At 40.5% G+C, this 19,411-nt stretch overlaps 1 protein-coding gene and 1 long non-coding RNA gene across 2 annotated transcripts in view; one reads left to right on the top strand and one right to left on the bottom strand.

The window, feature by feature from the left end:
* Positions 1–19,411, top strand: part of Slc14a2 (solute carrier family 14 member 2) — a 438,498-nt gene that overhangs the window by 71,643 nt on the left and 347,444 nt on the right. The gene's annotated exons all lie outside the window — the stretch shown is intronic.
* LOC115065517 overlaps positions 18,221–19,411 on the bottom strand; it is a 44,362-nt gene continuing 43,171 nt past the window's right edge. The window contains exon 3 of the long non-coding RNA XR_003845300.1: positions 18,221–18,847. This is a non-coding gene — a long non-coding RNA (uncharacterized LOC115065517). The remainder of the gene's footprint in view (positions 18,848–19,411) is intronic.

Below are 19,411 nucleotides of genomic sequence, written 5' to 3'. Positions count from 1 at the left end.
GGAGAGGCAGGAGCTCCATAGGCAATGGGGTAACGTGTGAGAAAATATTAAGAGCAAAGGGCAGCAAAGGAAAGAGATACCTGATGCTCTGTGGAGAGAGAGAAGCAGTGGTTGAAGCCCTCTGGCCTGGGGGCCTTCTAAGCCTTCTTTATGCACTTCCTACTGCCCTGTCCAAGAACAGATGCTCTTTCGGCCAACAAGGCCTTACCTTCTCAGGCTTCTGAGTAGATGCGGTGACAGATCGATTGAACTGTCATTGCGCTATTCTTGATTCTTGAAAGGAAAACAAAAACACAACCCTTTTGGGGAAAAACCACAAACTGGCCCAAGTCCCTTCTCTCCTCCTCAATAATTCAGGAAATAACATCTCAGAGGCTCTCATCTTGGCCTATGTGATGTTTTTAAATCCTTCTAAATGGCTAAGAAGGTAATGCTTTTCGTCATTTTCTCTGTGCAGCCCTCTCTTTCCTGGCAGAGACAGTGTACGCAGTCTATTAGAGCATTTTTTTTTCCTTCATATAATGGCACCAATTAAATTACCTTGCAGCCCGACCTTAATCTGGCAGGAATGATTATTCCATGAAACAGTTAGAGCTCTAATTGACATGAAGTGCCTGCAAAATATGTCTTTTGCAGCAACCCCTGTCAAAGTCACATTGATATGCTAATCCCTATAGCTGGCAGAATCACTTCATAAAGAGAGACATTGAAAATTGAATTATTTCAATTTCAGTACCTAGGAATCTAGTGATCTGTCTGTATATGTAACTAAGTAGGTGCAATACTTTATATGGGTAAACAGCTGTACTGGGGTGTTGCCATGGTAACTGCTTGACTCATGGCAGTTGTGTTAGTGATGAAGTCATTAGCAGTGTGAAATGTACTTTGAGGTTGTCAAGTGTAACACTCCAGGAATATTTCATCAGTATTAGTGGAGCCTTTTCATTTACATAATTTAGGCTTTCGCACATGATCTCATTATGGTGCAAGAAAGGGGTGCATTGCGGGGCAATTGTACCTGGTTGGGATGAATCTCCATTATGTCACTTGATTATTAATCTTTCTCCTTAAATAGAGTTTTCCAAATAAGTCTTCTGGGAAATTGATAGCTTTATCGGAACAATGATGGTGAAACAGTGTTATTGTGGACAGAGCAGGCTGGCCATATGTTGTCCACGCATCGAGAAACCAATGAAGATGAGTACCAGGGCTCTTCAGATATACCATATGCCTTGTTGATCCTGTAAGTTCAGAAAAGGAACTTGGAGGTCAGACACTCATTCAAGGGGTGTTACTTTCCTGTTCATCTCCTCTGGGACCTTAATGATCCTTATGATGGAGTGCTATGTAAGCATTTCGGGACCAATGACAAGTTTTATTGCCGTTCTGCCACACCCACTTCAACAAGATTCAACTTGCAATACACCCTCCAGATTCGATTCTGAATGGTGGCTGGCTGTTTCACAGAACCATAGCACCTTGGGCCAGAGCAGGAGGTAGAGAAGAAAACTTGCAAGAGCAAACTGGCTGTTCAGATGAGCTGGAGCAGACAGCACTGTGCACAAAGACGCTGCCTGAATACAGACAGTGGAGAACAGGCAAAGGAGATCCTGCTGTCACCTCAGGCTTCTGCACATACATCATCCATACACATGTGAACTCACATGTGTACACATGAGCCACAACACACACATGCATATAAAAAGTAAATTGAAGGAGAATTGTAAAGCTGTTTAGGCATAGGTTGAAACATTAAACAGACATTTTGCACAGTTTTATCTGCTGTGCACTTAGGTGAGTTACAGTTTAGTGTTTAGTCAGCTGATCTATTTTCTCTTTTAATTCAGTCATTCACTTGTGTGCTCATTTTTACTAAGATTTTAATATCATACATTTCAGGAACTGTTCTAGGTGCCAGAGAAAAAGGTACAAGCACAAAAGACAAAATCTTATCTTTGTGATATTCACTTTAATGGAAAGATATATATTTAAAAATATGTGTGCAAGTACAAGAACCAGAAACAATGAAACAGAGAGGCTCTTCCTTAAGTAGATGGGAGGGGTCAGGCAGGTTCAAAGAGCCATTTAAGTTGAGAACCAAGGGAGGAGGAGGTCAATCAAGGGAGAATAGAAGCAATTACATTTCACACAGGAAGCAATTTTAAACTTCTGATACTCAGGCTAGAGGAGGTTATTGAGACCAAAGAATTTAAACCCAGTGGTCAAGATCAAGAAAAGAGTTCATCCCAAGTCTCCACCTGGCAGGACGAATAGGTGCCAACTGAAAAGAGTCATTGTGCTCACCATGAGGTAAGTTCCATCTAATTAGGATGAGAACCTTAGCATCCTCCAAGGATGTAAATATGGGCTGGATCCCAAAGAACCTTGCATTTATACTTCCACTTTTCCTTTCTGAGGGTATATATATATATATATATATATATATATATATATATATATGCATATACACATACCCATGTACATAAACTCATGCATATATAAATATACTATATATACTACACATATGCATGTACACATACCATATATACATATATATTTACATATACATATATGCATATATATGTATTCATATATACATGCATAATATACTTAAATGCACATATATAAATATATATGTATTTATACATTTGAGGGATTATATATAATATATATTTTATAGATTAGATACATGTATCAGTGTCTACAGGGGATTTGTTAAAGAACTTCCACATACACCAACATTTAAGGATGTTCAAGTCCCTTTTAAAGAAGGAAATAATGATTAGATATAATCTCTGTATATTCTGTATGTTTTAAATCATTTTGGGATTATTTATGCATACTATAATGTAAATGCTATGCAAATAATTCTTATACAAATTTAGGCATAAATTGCAACATTAGAGTAAACAGACCCTTTCCACAGTTTGCCCTGTTGTGCATTTAGGTGAGTTTCAGCTCAGTGTTTAGTCAGATGTTCTGTTTTCTAGTTTCATTCATTCATTCATTCATTCATTCATGCATGTGCTCATTTTTTACTAAGATTTTAATATCATACACTTCAGGAAGTGTTCTAGGTGCCAGAGAAAAAGATAAAAGCACAATGGGCAAAATCTTGCCTTTGTGATGTTCAGTTTAATGGGAAGATATATATTTAAAAATATGTGTGCAAGTACAAGAACCAGAAACAATGAAACAGCAATGAAACAGAGTAAAAGGCTCTTTCCTAAGTAGACGGGAAGGGTCAGGCAGGGAAATAATAACAAGAAGAAATAGCTTTACGTGTTTAATATATATATATATATATATATATATATATATATGGAAAATCAACTAGGTTATTAGATTTTACTCAAGAAAATTAATTCCAGGCTATATATAGGTAAAGTCTGACCTAATTTATTTTTCTTCCCTTAATTTCTAGGTGTAGGTTCTTTGTAAAGAAAATACATTGCATTCTCCTGAGCTTTGTCATCACACACTGTGAATTACTATTATTATTTGCTATTATGTTGCACGCTGGAGAAATGGTTCTGTGGTTAAGTGTTTGCTGTGCAAGAGGGAGTACCAGAATTCCAGCCCCAGAACCCATATAAACGCCAAGTGGGCAGAGTGGCCCAACTGAAATTCCAGGCTCAAAAGGCCTGGATCAGGGACCCCCACAGTCAGCTAGCTAGGGACATAAACCACATCTATGAGCTTTGTGTTTGACTGAGGGAACTTGGCTCACTAAACAAGGTGCAAGAGTGACTAGAATGACTAGGCACATCAACCCCAAGCTTCTGCACGTGCATGCATGCATTTACACACACATCCTACATGCATGTGCCCACAGATGTATACACATGCACTCACACACACCCTCAAGAACAATAAAAGGTAAAAGAAGCAAATAGCTCTGCTCATTCTGATTTTCTTTTAACGGCTGGACTTGAAAACGCACAAATGGCTATTATTTGTTTTATAGCCTCTCAACTGAATATCATGATCCACAGAGATGTCTGAAAAGTATGTATGAATGATAACTAACATGCAATACAGCATACACTGCTGGCTTTCTGCATGAAAGTTTTTACAGATGTTGTTACGACCTGAAAACAATCCCATAGGCCAAAACCATTTGATAACACCTTTGTAAAAAAAAAAAAAATACACAGAACATGTCAACCTCTTAAAAATTTAGACTCTTGCTTCAAAAGTCAAAGTAATTCATGGGTGGGTTCTAAGGACCAAAGGGAGATGCTACCACAAGTTACCCCCAAGTTCTTATCTTTATACTCACACCTAGTGATCTCTTAACCTTAGTCAAAGAAGTTTCTTTTTGAGGAGATGGCATTTATTGTGGCGACCCACAGCTGGTCAGAATACTGAAACTAATAGTCTGTGGAGTGCTCAGCTCTAAGTGAGACATTTGTATTATATACCCTCCCCGGGACTCAGATCATCACAGAAGAGGTGGCAAGAAGACTGTAAGAGCCAGTGAAGCAGTAGGCATCTACGTCAGAACAACACTGTGGGACATGATGTCACTGCATATATGAACCCATAGCAGCCAAGACTTGCATACACAAGACTTGAACAAGTCCAAGTGTGCCATATTACCAGCACAGATGGGGGAGGGACAGAAGAACTATTGGCAACTTTTGGCTGTTAGAGGAGGGTATGGCCCTTCTTCAGGCATGCAGGCCCTGAGAGGCCAACCATGCACCAGTAGGGGGTCCTACACTCATGCACATACAGGCAGCAGTAAGTGGACTCAGTAGTTTCCGATACAAGAGTGCAAGTTAGGAGAGAAAAGTGCGGGTGGGGGATGGAGGAGGAATTAAAGAGGGAAATGGAATATGAATTTCATGAAAATACATAATATGCATGCATGAAGTTTTCAAACAATAAAAATTTAAGCCAATTTGTTTAACTTTGTGTTCCCTTTGTGATCAGAGGCTTCCCTTTCCAATACCTATTTTTTTTAACCAAAGTTTTTTTTAGCATGCATAAAATTTAGTTTAGGAAATTCAGTTAGCTTATATTTGGTACATACATATGTGTTTTGAACATTTTGAAAGCAGAAAACATCCTTTAGTTCAGATGAGTTCTTAATGAAGCATTATAGTTATCACTTAATTCCTTTATTCGTTTGTCAAACATATACTGATTACCTCCAGAGGGAGGGTAGGCTACTGTGAGACCAGAGGAAACTGGCTAATAGGAAAACTCACGCACTCAGAGCCATGTGTTGAGGAAAGATGGAATTGTGTCCCCAGGCTAGGCAACACTTGTGACACGGTGTGTTCTCCTTCTATGCTTCTATGGACCAATGGAAGATGGTATTATATATACATATTGTGTGTGTGCATCTGTGTGTATGTGAATAATGAATTTTTTTAAAAAAATCTTGTTTTGCATTATCCATTCACTGTGTATCCCCTTTAAATGTAATCAACACACATTTTTTTGAAGTATACTTTCCAGCAAGAGAGGAACATCTGTGGAAATGCAGCTGCTCATAACCCTCCATGTCTCTGTCCTCTCCACTTGCAGTCCCAGTGGCGACAGTAACCACAATGAGCATCATTTGGGAGTGGCCATACAGTGACATAAGATTACTGGCTTTGAGCTATGCTTTCTCTGCACTCCTCTGTAGCCTCATGTGTCTGAAAGAGAGAACTAAGAGTCTGTTACATTTTCCTAGATGTGTTTCCTTAGAAAAGGTCAGGGCACAGCCAGCACTGGATAAGAATCAGCACATTTCTCGGAAGTAATTCCAATCCTCTCCATCAGTCCTTCCAGCGAGGCATGTCATGTTCTGCCCATTTTTGCAGCCTTATCTATCCACAGCCTGCCTTTTCGCCTTGATAACTGATTTCTGCACCATTAATCGTGTTGGCTATGGAAACTATCTGAAGGACCACAGAAGTAGGGGAAAGACTACGTATAGACTTTTCCACTTTGATGTCTCTTATCCAAGAAACACTTTGCTAGATCCCGTTTTTTCCGCCATTCAATCACGGCCTATTGAGGTAACTTCTATGTTAACTATCTATGGGATGGAGGGAAGAACTGTACTAGACATAGGCAGCTACTGTGGATGCAATTAAGACAAGAAGAAACACTAAGTGAGAAGGGGATGTGCTCACTGCTTTTAGTCATTGTTGCTTAACTGTCTTTGTCAAAGTAGGTCTAGGGTTACAGTTTGGAAGCTTGCTTTCCCTTTGGGTTCAATATTCCTTCAATGGATACCAGACATTTGTTCTGTTATCTATCTATGGGCTTTGCACAGGGCTCTGGGGGAAGTGAGGGTAAGTAAGCTAGCAGTCTTGCCTCTAAAATGAAGCACTATAGAATAAGGGACACCAGAGTTCATTCCTGAACTATTTCTTGGTACAGGGTGGGGTAAACATAAATCTAGGGGGAAATAGTTTTTGCCTTCCAAGTGATCTTTAATTTTGTTTCTGGGCAGAAACATCAACCAAGTGGTCAGATACATTGAGATCTAATTGGATGCAAACTCAACAATCTCATTTGAAACTGACCAGATTACGGCATCAGCTAGCCAAGTGTGGGTTGGATCTCTCTGAGTTAGCAAGCCAGTGTCTTGAGCCTCTCCACCTTCTAGGTAATACAAATTGTATGTTGGATAAGGCAATCAGCATCCTTGGAATTTTAAGTGAAATCTGTCAAAAATAGAAGTCCTTGTATCGCTGTCCTAGGCACACCACACCAGTTCCCTAGGCCCATTGATAAAACATGGTCTTCAGCCTTAGTTGCCAACGAAGCACGGGGGTCATTTTTGAAGTATCATGATGTCCACTTCTCCATTTAGGGAGACCTATAAGAGAACTTATTTTCTGATGTATTTTTCCCAGGGCAGCTGTCATGAAACTGTCAGTATCTGCTGACTGAGATATTCTTCTCCATTTCGAATATCCTAGTGTTGGTTTTTTTTTTTCACATTTATTGTTTACTTTATGCCTCTTTGATGGCTTCTTTTCTGAGGTCTTATAAGAGATTTTGTTGCTGAGTTAGGAAGCCAGATGTGAGGCCTTCCATTATTCTGTCTCTTGTTTTGATGTAAAGTCTCATGCTCCCCTGTGGAAGAAAATAATAAAGACACAATGGTAGAAGAAGGAAGGACTATGGGAGGATAAATAGGAATCTACTTCATTAGAGAATGAGAGACAGATATTGAGTATAAACAATCAACGCAAAGATCATGAATGGCATCTAGATAGCCCATTAACACAATAATGCCTTATTAGAGGACTGTACTTCTTAAAGGTACAACGAGCATTGGAGCATAGTCTAAAACTCTGATTCCTTTCATATGTTGTCTAATTCAGTGTAATCATCATCTTTTATGGATTAATTACAGCTTAGTTTTGTAATTAGAATGAAAGGAAGAGTTGACATCCTATCAGGCCAGATTTGATTAGCAATTTTGAGGCAGATTCTTATCTGGGATGATGTTTTGAATATCACATCCTCTAAGGACAAATGCAGATGAAAGTGTTTTTCAGTTACTGTGAGCCGACTGTACATGAGGCCTAGATGCTGTAGATGAGAAGTGTCCTGCAGAGTTGGATGCAGCAGGGATCCAGAAAGGCCCATTTCTAACATCTACTCCACTACTTACTAACTATGGATCTAGAACAAGTCAAAAGGCTGTCTTGGGCATCAGTCGCTTTATTTTCTAAGCTAATATAAAAATAGATGCTTGACATACAGGACTCTGGGGAGAGACTAGTGGGGTGATATACATAAAAATACGTGTTATAAGCTTTGCCAAACAAGTATTATTGTCAGTCCTTAAATTATGGGAAAAGTTGTTCCCTGCTGGATGAATAGATCCATCCTGGTTCTATTCAGTGTCCAGATAAGACATTTTTAGGTATAGCAAGCACCCAGTCCATGTGACAGGCCATGTAGCCTATTCTCTGGGCATCACTCTGAAGGAGAAGCTTTACAACCCCAATTAGGAGACAGATTAAATGTGGCAAGCCATTCATTCAAAGGGTCAAAATAAGTGACCTTGATGACAAAGGAGATTTTTAGACTTCCATGTCTATATCACCATTTTAAAAGTACATGGAAAAAAATCCTTCAGAGACAAATTTGCTCAAGCCACACTCAAAAAGATGCATAACATGTAATCATCATATAAAACCTTCTGAAGTTACACTTTCAACAGGGCACACGGCTCATCTTTCTAATGTCATGCTATGTAAAGTAGTGGAGGGACAATTTAAGACTTAGGAAAGTGTGTTCCCACTTTTTCAATAGTGAGACATCTCGTCCTTTGTAGAGCTACACCTGGAAAACAAGTCATCCAGGGCACAGAGGGAAGGCTATGGCACTGTCCACTTCTCCAAAATGTTTCCCTTGACATAAACATAGTCAAGCAGCAAGCAAAAATCCAGGAACCCAGGCTTCCCTTATCAAAGGGCAACGTCAAAGTAAACAAACAAACAAACAAACAAAACAAAAGAAGTTGATAGGCCTGTTTGTTCATTTGTTCTGTCCTGATTTGATGTTTCAAACTAGAATTTGTTTTGCCTGAGGCCCATTTAACCCACCTTCTGTTTTCCAGCCCCTGCTTATTTTTTCTTCCCCATGTTTAAATTAGTAAACCTTATCAAAGACCATCTGTCTGCTGGATTTCAACAGAGGTTGAGTTACATTAGAGTGTAATTAATGTTCAAGTACATATTGACACCAATTTAATTATGAAAACAGAAAGTTAAATAAAAATACTCCATTTAATCTCTCCTGAAATCAGCCTGTTGTGTGGATTTCTGGTTGATAAGAGGTGTGGGGTTTCTCTGACCTAATTCAGTGGGAGGAATAAGAGATCTTATGTCTCCCAAAGACCAGGACTCTGTTCTTGCCTTTCAATAGGACACCTTTCTCATATTCAAGGAAGAAACCACTGTGAGGAGTTTTCTATAGTTGTAGACATGACCTGAGATACTTGAGTAATCTGGTAAAAAATCATCACTCACTCCTTTTTCCCTCACTCCTGGCCCCCACAGGTACACATCTCCAATGGTACTTTAGGAACTGGAGAGCAAAATACCTAATAAAGTCCAATCTGATCCTTCCTTCAAGCCGAAAGGTGGCTTTCTTACATAAACTATAATCTGTGACACATTAGGAATCGTCTCAGAGGTGCAGTGTTCAACTGTAGTCCTGAGTAGATGATATTCACCTATTTACCCCAAGATTTCTCAGTTCTTAATGCAGAAACTAATGAAGTTAAATTGGAACACCATAGTAGCTGTGGATAAGGCCACACCACCACACAAGGGAAGAGCCTCCTTTTCTTTAGCAGGCATCGGTAGCTGAACATGAGCAAGTTTCTGATATTTCACCTAAAAGGGGGAGTTGTAGAACAAGAGTCCTCATTTCAGGCTGCCTCTGATCTTTGTTGAACCCAGGACGGTGTTATTTGATGTAGATTAGATTTCAGAAAAAACAAAAGGTACAACATGTGCATTGTATGGGAGGGGTGGGGAGAGAAAGAGAGATTTCTTACCTTAACACCCAGCTTTTCAAAAATCTATAGACCCCTCTACTACTCCATCTTGTCTTCTGTTCTCATCTAAAAGAGCCAGCTATGAATTGCTGCATCTTGACTTGTCTTCTAAAGTATCTCCACCAGACAGAGATGATGCCTGTGGCTGAAATGAAGATGTATAGAAAGATGGCTTCTTAGTTTTGCATTATTTTTATCTACTTGGCTGGTAATTAGATGTGGGGCCCCCCTCACTGTGTACATTTTTGGCAACAAGAGGAGATGCTTTGATATTCCTATTAATGGTATGTCTTTGAAGTCAGGCCAAGGTTGGTCAAGAAATATTTCAGAAGAGAAGCCTAGGAGGTGAAAAAAAGCTCCCCATTCCTATTGTCTGCACACACAGGATAAAGCCCTCACTAAGGGGACTGCAGTTTCCTCTGTGTTGTATGTATGCTATGTTCTTTCAGTGTTTTGCTAGGACAGGCAAGTTAGGAATTGTGGTGACTACTCTGTAGCTACAGGCAGCGAGGTTCAGTGGACCAAAGCTGTGCTCCAACATTGAGACTTATACATCTGTGGGATCTCGACTACTCCTATGGGTGGTGTTCATAGAATGCTGAGAAAAAGGTCACCTTTTGTTATAGCTTTGATCTTTATTCCTCTTAATGCTGAGTACATGTTACCTATTGAGAGTCCTCTTCTATTAGAAGTATCTATTCAGATCATGTGATCATGTTTTAGTTGGTAGCTCATTGTGTTCACTATCAAATTTGGAGCCACATACACATTGAAAACATTGTCTTTTTTTCCCAGGTGAAGTCGTGGAGGCTTTCTCCACTGTGTCGTTGTCTCTTCGCTCTTTTGTCTATTTCCTTTGCGGTGACGCAAACTCTTTAATCTGATGCAGTCTCATTTGTCTAGTCCGCATTCTGTTACTCGTACAAGGCATGTACAAAAGGACATCTGTTGTCTACACAAATTCCTTCAAGTATTTCATTTGTATTTTTTCTAGTAATTCCATAATTCTAGGTCCTACATTTTGGTCTTTGACTTAGAGTTGAATTTTATACAAGGTAAGATAGGGAGTCAAGTTCCAATCTTCTGCACATGGCAATGTGGTAGTATTTCTAAAGGAGTTCTCTTTCTCCCAACATTGCTTTTGTCGTCTTGGTGGAAAATCAGTTGGCTATAATTAAATGGTTTCTGTGATAGTTTGAGTGAGAATGGTGCCCATAGGTTCATATATTTAAACACTTGATCCAAGTCAGTGGAACTGTTTGGAAGGTGTGGCCTTGTTGGTGGAACTGTGTCACTGGAAGTATGCTATGAAATCACAAAGCCCACATCATTCCCACTTAGCTCTCTCTCTCTCTCTCTCTCTCTCTCTCTCTCTCTCTCTCTCTCTCTCTGCCCCATGCTTATGGATCAGATGTAAGCTTTCAGCTACTGCTTTAGTGCTATGCTGGCCTGCCTGCTGCCAGGCTTCCGACCAGAAGCCTCCATATCAAATGTTATATTTAATAACTGTGGTGATTTGAATGTGCTTGGCCCAGGGAGAGGCACTTTTAGGAGGTGTGGCCTCACTGAAATAGGTGTGGCCTTGTTGAAGTAGGTGTGACCTTGTTGGAGGAAATGTGTCACTGTGGGCATGAGCTTTAAGATCCTCATCCTAGTTATCTGGAAGTCAATCTTTTCCTAGCAGCCTTCAGATGAAGATGTAACTCTCCCCATGATGCCTGGATGCTGCTATGCTCCCACCTTAATGATAGTAGATTGAATCTCTGAACCTGTAAGCCAGCCCCAATTAAATAACCTTTATAAGACTTGCCTTGGTTATGGTGTCTGTTCACAGCAGTAAAACACTTTACAAATAAGACAAGTTGCTTTGTTCATGTTACCTTGCTCTCTTGTCATGGTAATGGAACAGTAACTGAATTAATTTCCTTCTGTCACCTCTGTTCTGCCTTTTAGGTCCCCATGTCTGTTTTTTTATATAAGTGTCATGCTAGTTTTTTACTATGACTTTGTCACATGTCTTGAAATCACATATCGCGATGCCTCCAGTATTGTTCCTTTCCTAATCGCTTTGATTATTTGGGTCTTTCTTGTGTCCATATAAATTTTAGGTTAATTCTCCCCAATTCTGTGAAGAATGCATTGTCATATTGATAGGGATTTCATCAAATATGCAAACTAAGTAGTAATATAGATACATTAGCAATATTTTTAGAACCAATGATCATCAATCTTTTTCATTATTTCTGTCTTCCATTTCTTTCCTTACTATTTTGTAATTTTTATTATTGTATTTGAAAAAGATGATTTGAAATGCACAGCCCACACATACCCATAATCACTCCACGGTGCATGTATGTTCAAATGCAAATGATGACTTTCATCTTGACCCATGACTTGGTTTGAAAAGGGGGTTGATTAAGCTATAGGGAGCTAATGGTATACCATGTAGAAACTAAAGAATTTTAGAAGCAATAGGGAAGTTGGTGAATGATGAGGTAGAGAACCTTGTTACTTGGGAGACAAGATAAAACTAAATTGAGTATGTATTAAGAGGGGTCTAATATCCACAATTATCTTTTAAGTTCCCAAAGACCAATAAATTTCTTAACATTATCATTACTTTCTAGTTGAATTTCTCCATCAAGTCTGTCATCAAAGGTGATAGGATTAAAAAATGTTAACCTTGAAGCATTTAGCTATTATAAAGTTCAGTGCCCAGCCTTGTGGAAATCTCTGCCTGGAAGTCCAGATAGAATCTTCCACTTGATTTTCCTTTCACTGACCAAGCACACTGCTTCCTGAAGTTTATGCTCCTTTTGAATGTATTCTACCATTATGGGACACACATACACAAACACACACACACAAAGACATACACATACACGCATACATAAACACACAGACATACACGTACATGCATATATATATCAACACACACATACACATACATACACATATACACACATACACACACATACATACACAGTCATACACACACACACACACACACACACACACACACCTTTTTATCTGATAATTCTTTTCTTTCCTCCTTTCTATTCTTGAACTTCTCCTTCCAACTGACTAAGTCTCTTTCCTACCCTATCTGGCCCATCACTTGTCACACATCCACCAGACCTACTTTCTGCCTATGCCACCAATGTAACCAGTCTTTTCTACTTCATGGGTTCTGCTTTCTTCCACACTTCTCCAAACTTTTCTTCCACCCTTTCAAGTCCCTACCCTGGGATAAGAGGGCAAAAAGGATAGAGAGGAAAGGAAAGAGATCCGTGAATAAAGTCAGGGGTTGGAAAGGGACCATCAGACTACTTCCTGCTGCTTAAGGGCGTTGAGTTCCTCCAGGCAGATTTGCTCTTTGCCATCAGGATATCTAATTTCTTCTTTTTGCTTCTTCTTTGCACATGACTACTTAACAGATCACAATCTACAACAAGCAACCAACAACTGACACTGCCTCTAAGGGCTCTAGCATTTATATACCCTCTGAAAAGTTCACAGAATTCAAAATATCACACAATCACAGAAACGATCTGCAGTTGGCAAAACCACACCTCTTCTAGAGCACAAGGAAAATCATAGTCAGCTACTGTGGACAATCTGAAGCCGCTCCATATCCCACACCTAGAATCAAAACAAAAATATATCCTTATAATAGATCTGAGTTTTTTAAAGAAACCAAAATCCCAAGGTTCTCACTACATACCAGCCTATGGCATCTTACTATACTAATTGCTATGTGTAGCAGATTATTTTTTCTTCCTGCCAGATTCTTCTCAGCCCTATTATTGTTCTGAAGTCATAAAACTGAAAACTGCATTTTTATGACTCCAAATGACCTTCAGAATTCCAGACTCCTACTTGACTATAATATTTTGGATCATTAATTTCAGAGAAGATATTCTGATGTATAATTTTATTAAGTTTCTGAGGATTTTAATACTGTGTTTCTAAATATGATGAACTTCCTTCCACCAAATTTTAATTAGGAAGCATATTAAATCCTCAATTAATGCTTGCAGTAATGCATTTTTAATATCCAATAACATTTGATCAGGATCCTTCCAGAGGGAGCGGATGGCATTATAGCTCTTTGGGTCTCACTGACCAATAGAACAGCTTGGTGTTCACTTTGTCATTCTGAGTTATCAGTCAAGAGCACAATTTTACTCTTGCTATTAGTTTTCCTCTGGAGTGAAAGGTCATTGTCCTGCCTCTGAGTGGTGTGTGTGAGGGGGGTAACATGGATTTTTCTGAACAAGCCAGGCCTGAGCACAGAAAGGAACCTTCAAATGTATGTGATTTTAAAGATAACTCTTCCCATTATAACCCATTTCCCCAAGCATAACGGTAACATACTTAGTGCAGATGTATACACACATTTCCCATAATACTCCAAGTAGTGTGTGTTTTAGTCTATGGAGGCCATCAGTGTCTGTCACAGCTTACTGATTCTGTCATTATAGTAGAAAAGCAAGATAGACAATATGCAAATAATCAAAGGTGACTGTATTCCAAGGTATCCTTACTCATTATCCTGAAATCATAAATTCATACAATTTTATATTGTACAAAATGCTATTCCTGGTCAAAAAATACTAGATACGGTACTCGAGTGCATGTCTAGAGTAGTGGATCCCATCACTGGGGAAGCAGAGGCAGGAGGGTAGCAAATATAATACCAGACTCAGCTAATTAGTAAGATCCTGTCTTTAAAATGTCAAGAGCTATTGATATAGCTCCAAGTCACCCAGAGCCAGGAGGATTCAGTACAGAATTTTATCACGTCTTCAAGGAAGAACTGACATCAGTACTCCTCACTCAAGAATTCTTCTTCAAATTTTTATTCCTTTTATTTTTCTGAGATTAGACTCTTAACTCGTGATTTTGCAAAGCACATAATTTTCCAACCCTAAGTGTATTAGTCACTTTTTTTTCCTACTGTGATAAAATGCTATGGCTGAGGCAAATTAAAGAAGAAAGAGTTTATTTGGGTTTATGGGTCCTGAGGAATAAGAGTCCATGATGGTGGAACAGAGTCCCAACAACAAGAGGCTGGCATGGTGGCAAGAGCAAGAAACTGAGGGTTCACAGCTTGAACTCCAAGAGTGAAGCTGAAAGACACACACACACACACACACACAGAGAGAGAGAGAGAGAGAGAGAGAGAGAGAGAGAGAGANAGAGAGAGAGAGAGAGAGAGAGAGAGAGAGAGAGAGAGAGAATGACAAGAGTCTTCACTCATATCCTGCCTCCAGTGACATACTTCCTCCAACAAAGACATACCTCCTACACCTCTCCAAACAGCACCACGTGTTGGGGACCCATCATTCAAATGCCTGGGAAACCTAGAATCTCTTCCATCACTCCCACTAAGTCACCAGGAGGAAAGCCTGTGTTGATGTATTAATATGGGAAGCAGTTCCTTTCGCTGAGTAGCGAAGGTTCAGCTGGATGACAGCTGAGTCATATGTCCTTCTTCAGAAGAGCAACTAAGAGTAAAGCCCAAGCAGCCAGACCATCTCAGGAGTGCTGGTGGGACCATTCTCCACAGCACGGAAGAGAAGGGCTCCACCCACTGTAAGCTTGACCACAACAAGAAAGAACTCTTCTCTCTGAAATATCTGTATCTTCATGCAGAAAAAAATTCTTATCCCAGGAGAGCCGGTCACAGAAAACAGTCCCTAGATGACTGAGAAAAGTGATAAATGCAGACCAGGTTTCTCTGTCTAAATTAGATGCATGAGATGCACGAGGATGGAGGAAAAGGATAATGGGGAAACAGGCTTGTCAAAAAAAAAAAAAAAAGCAAGAGTGGGTATGCACACATGTGAGTACATGCCTTTGTGTGTGTGTGTGTGTGTGTGTGTGCGTGTGCGTGTGCGTGTGTGTGTGTGTGTGTGTGTGTGTGTGCCTTAATGGTAGAATGCAGTCAGAAAGAATGAAATTCCTTAGTCAGCAGTGTGCACATGGCTACTTAAAGTAAACCAAGTGAAACCTTCCGTCTACCATCCCATCAAGGAGCCAATGCTTAGTTTTCAACAAGGAGGGGGACGTCTGACCTCTTCGGTTCTCCCGTTCCGTTCCTTTCATAAAGAGGTGTCTCCCTCATACTCTTCTGGGCAAAGCCTTACCCTTGTAATAGAGGCAAAGTTGGTGGATCCTGTTAAGCTAAAAAAAGAATTGCTGCAAACCTCTAACAGAATAAAACTAGAGAAGCTAGGACTTGATAATGGTAAGAGGCAGCACTCGTTTAGGACTTACTATATGCTGTGTGCTGAGGCACGTGTTTCTTTGTATGTGTGTGCTTGCATATAGGTGTATTGTGTAATTTTTTTTCCACTTAGAACCCTCAATTTGCAGATGGATAGGAAATGACTTATAGAATCAAAGTTGCCTGTCCAAGATCACTGCCTACTAATTGTCAGGACTGATATTGGAACCCAAGCCATCTGGTTCCATAGCGGTGTCAGTTTTTATTCCCTGTGCAGTTTTTATTCACTGTGCTCTTGGTTGACAAACCCTGGAATCTAGATGGAAGCAAAATGCACATAAAGGGCTAGCCCAAACCACTGCATCACACAGGCCATGATGCTGGTGCCCCACCCCCTTGCTCTGTGAGAAGCTGTTTCTTCAGTCATATGCTTTTCTCCCCTCATTCGCAATTTCCTTGTAGGACAGCTCTCACATCCTGAAATCTAGGAGATGCTTTTCCTGAGAGCTGCTGGCCTGCCTCCCTCCGGTCCTCTCAGGTTGCCGTGCCATCCCTTGTAGTATGATTTCATCCAGATGGCCAAATAATAACTTCGTTATAAAAATAATTGGTTAACTAAAGCTAATATTTATGATTCTTGACTTGAGATTTTTCTTTCTCCCTGTTCTGAATGGAACAAAAACACAACACTTTAAAACCCTACTGCAGCCATCTGCTGCTCCCTGTCTGTTCCCCGTGTCATTTGTGTGTTCCCATAATGGAAATAGCACCAGGAGCATTTCAGAAAGGGTTGGACAGGACCACCAGGCCACCAGGCCTCCCTTCTCATCTCTTGGATCATATTCCCAAGAACGCTCATCAGTGGGCCCCACCTAAGGTTTAGGGCAAGGCTTCTCAACCTTCTTAATGCTATGACCCTTTAAGATAGTTCTTCATGTTGTCGTGACCCCAGCCATAACATTATTTTGTTACTATTTCATAACTGTAATTTTGCTACTTTTATGGACTATAGTATATAGATCTGATAGGCAGGATAGCTGATATGCACGCCCCATGAAAGGGTCATTGAACCCCCAAAGAGGTTGTGACCCTCAGCTTGAGAGATGCTGATTTAGAGATTCCTGATAGTGACTGACTGGGAGTTTCCTTTATCAGGAAGGTCTTAAACCCCTCTAGATGATCACAAATTCTTTCCCATCTTCTTCCTCTAGAATTACAGTGTATAGAGTGCTTAGATGTTGCAAACTTTTAAAGTCATGTTCTTACAGAAGCTTCATTATTCCATAGTGAACAATTCTTTCAAAGGCCCCTTATATGTGACACTTGGGTTCCCAATCTTTCACCTTCTCACTAACTCGTTGCGGTCTCCTTAACAGTAATGATAGTCAGTAGGATTATTAACCTTCCCAGCTAGCCTATAAATGGGAGAGACATTATAACAATTGCCATTGTATGCATGAGGATAACAGTAACTTGAAAGCACCCTTGACTTTTTTTGTTTGTTTTGTTTTTTGAGACAGGGTTTCTCTGTATAGCCCTGGCTGTCCTGGAACTCACTTTGTAGACCAGGCTAGCCTTGAACACAGAAATCCACCTGCCTCTACCTCCCGAGTGCTGGGATTAAAGGCAGCTCCACCTTTGACTTTTTTTTAGATAGAGCCTCACTATGTCACCCTGACTGGCCTGGGATTTGCTATATTGACTAGCTGCCCCTATGGCGGTCAGAGAACAACCTCTGGTTGTTGGGCCTTGCTTTTCCACTGTTTTCTGAGACAATTTCTTAACAGTTGCGTTAGCCAGCTGAGGTGACTCACAAGCTTCTGGAGAGCCTCATGTTCCACTTCCGGTAGGTGTGTCAGCACTGTGGAAACTTGTGCGTGTGTGTGTGTGTGTGTGTGTGTGTGTGTGTGTGTGTGTGCTGCTGTGTCCTGCTTGGCTTTCACTTGGAATCTGGAAACTGCCCCTCAACTGATCTACAATGCTGTAGCCAGAGCCATCTTTCTAGCAGCCCACTTGACTTTCAATGGACAGTTAGTTTCTTTCTCAAAATGATCATTGCAACAATTCTGCAAACACTGCCTTGTTGCCCGTGAGCTCCCAGTTCTCTCCGGTTTGCCCAGAAATAGAATTGTTAGGTGGCAGAGCGTGAGTATTTTGGGCTCTGTGGGACTTGGCTGTATCATTCTGCACACAGTGATGATGCCTAATAACAGTGGGTAAGGACTTGCGGGTGTGCATATTTGCCACACTTAGCTGTACCTACTCTGCCGGCCTAATAGACACGCTCATTGAACAAACAAGCCACAGCAGAAACTAGAATACAACGTCTCCGGTGGCAGTCAGAATCTGCCCCACTGCTGTGGGCTGACAATGTCTACTTCCTGAGCATTGATTTGTGAAGAATACCATCTTAGTTGTAATGAACTACTCACCAGAAGATACATCTGAGTTTATTAATTCTAGTGGAGGGACAACTGAAGGGGGTTTACAATTTGGACTTAAGCTGTTTTCAGGGATGTAGATGATATATACACCATGCTGGTCACATCGTTCTCTTAGACCGAGTGCATTCCATACTGTTAAGGTGTGTGTCAGTTCATAGTAATGAGGAAGGCTTGGCCTATGTGGACCACCACCAATAATTCAGAAGGACAGAGGATATGGCCAGGGTTCAAGTCATAGAAGTGAAAGGTCAGCCCACATTTTAAAATTTGCTCAGAGTTGTCTCTGGCTGGCCTGGGCAAGATTATGGATACTTGCTGGCCATGTATCCATAATGGATTGGGTAGGTATTGAAAACCTAAGCACATCAGCCAGCAGTTAATACAGAAAAAAAACAGGAGGCTATTGGGAGTCAGCAGGCCAGATGATAACAGGCCAGCTCTACTGAGGGAGTTTACACGTCAATAGCACAGAAAAGGCATTTCCCGTGGCATTTCATGTTGACTTAGGGAAACGCAGAACATTAATCTTCTCATCAGATCCAGAAGGTGAGATTTGCAGGTGGAGCCTGTGTATGATCTGCTCGAGGCCTTCCGTGTCCAAAGTAGCAATGGTAAGCCTCCATCCCAGTTCAGACTTGGTATCTTGAGTGAAGAGATAGAAAAAGGCATTCAGACTTTGTATACACAAGGCCTAGGGTGACAGCATAAAGCAAGCATGCACTAGAGAGTCTATGGTTAGGAATATCAACAGCAAAACCTGAGGAGCTTGGGATGCTGAGCAACTGAACTGCCTCTCACCCAGGAAGAGAATCAGCACACCTAGGCGGCACTACTATATGCTAGTGTCTAAGCAATCCCAGCTATATGTCTCATTTAATCCTCTTGGTTGCCCTGGGAGATGGGTCTATGTATGTTTATCCTAGATTCACAGATAGGTTAAGAGATATGCACAGTTATCTGGCAGCAAAGTCAAACTTTGGACTCAGGCAAGATAGTTTCCAAGTCTAGTCTCCTAACCATCACATTCTGCTCCCACTCTTGTCCCTAGGGATTCCTAAGGAGAGATGAATTCAAAACTGAGAAGCTCTAAAAACTGCCCAAATATTTGGTACTGTCACCACACCTTCATATTTGATGCATTTGAAATACTTAAAAACCTGAATAGGCGCTGTAATGTACACCTGTAGTATTAGCCACCAAGAAGGC

This window comes from Mus pahari, chromosome 15 (genome assembly GCF_900095145.1).
Source record: "Mus pahari chromosome 15, PAHARI_EIJ_v1.1, whole genome shotgun sequence".
Taxonomy (NCBI): Eukaryota; Metazoa; Chordata; class Mammalia; order Rodentia; family Muridae; genus Mus; species Mus pahari.
Note: the sequence above shows the minus strand (reverse complement) of the source record. Positions and strands in the feature narration are given on the sequence as shown.